This window comes from Rattus rattus, chromosome 18 (assembly GCF_011064425.1).
Source record: "Rattus rattus isolate New Zealand chromosome 18, Rrattus_CSIRO_v1, whole genome shotgun sequence".
NCBI lineage: Eukaryota > Metazoa > Chordata > Mammalia > Rodentia > Muridae > Rattus > Rattus rattus.
The window spans coordinates 6,798,101-6,799,293 of NC_046171.1; positions in this window are offsets into that span (position 1 = coordinate 6,798,101).

A 1,193-nucleotide genomic window follows, 5' to 3' on the forward strand; every position below is an offset into this window, starting at 1 on the left:
GTGCAGTGCAAGCAGCCACTCTACCAACAGAGGGACAGTCCCACCATTTCATTTAGCTCCCAATGGCCTACCACTCTGTAATGCACCGAGTCCCTCCGCTCCCCACCCAGCCCTCACCTGCACGGTCCAAAGCTGATGCCGATGTCGCGCTGCTGTTCCCACTGGTGGTGTGGGGGTCCCCCAGTCACAAAGTCTCACACTCCTGTGGTCCCAGCATCCAGAAGACTGAGGCAGGGGGAGCTCTGTGAGTTCGCGGCCAGCCTGGTCTACACATTGAGTTCCAGGCCAGACAAAGTCGAGAGTGTCTGCCTAAACGTGTTAAAAACAGGAAACATGTAGGAGCATGGGATGATTTTCGAGGAAAGGTGTTGGCCGCCAAGCCGGACGAGCAGATTTTGATCCTCAGAATCTGTATTGAGACAACTGACCCCCATAAGTGGTCCTCTAATCACAATGACAGTTGAGTGTGCACACACATACATTCACACACATATACACACACCACACACATACACACACATATGCACACCCCCCACACACTCACATAACATCCCACACATACACACACATACACACACCCCATACATACACACACATATGCACACTCCCCACACATACACTCACACACATATACACATACCCCACACATACACGCACATACACACACATACACACACACACACACACACACACACACACTGAGACAACCTAGGGGAAAAATGGGATGGGCCACCACAGAAAGGAGACACAGGGGCATGGCCTCGGAGGTGTCCACAGAGGGTAAAGTGGGTTCTTTTTCCCGCCCTTTATCCCCCAGTTTTACCTCCTATCACTAGATAAGCGAGAAGGAAGGAGAGGGGAAAGAGACATGGATCCTTCGCTCCAATTTCTTGTTTCTTCTTTGAGCAAGACTACTACCAAACTGAAACCAACCCACCCACCAAACGGCCACCAACCACCACTCTCCACATCACAGCGGTGGGGGCGAGGGGGTGGTCCTAGCCTTTATCTGAAAAGTTCCCAGGATTCCAAACATTCACACAGCCTCAGAAACTACCTGCAGCTGGCAAAACCATTCCTCTGCTAGAGCACGAGGTAAATCAATCACAGCCCTCGGCTGCAAAGCGGCCCCATCTCCTCCCACACCTGGGATTAAAACAAAACCACGGGGAGGGGGTGCTGGAGAGGTGGCT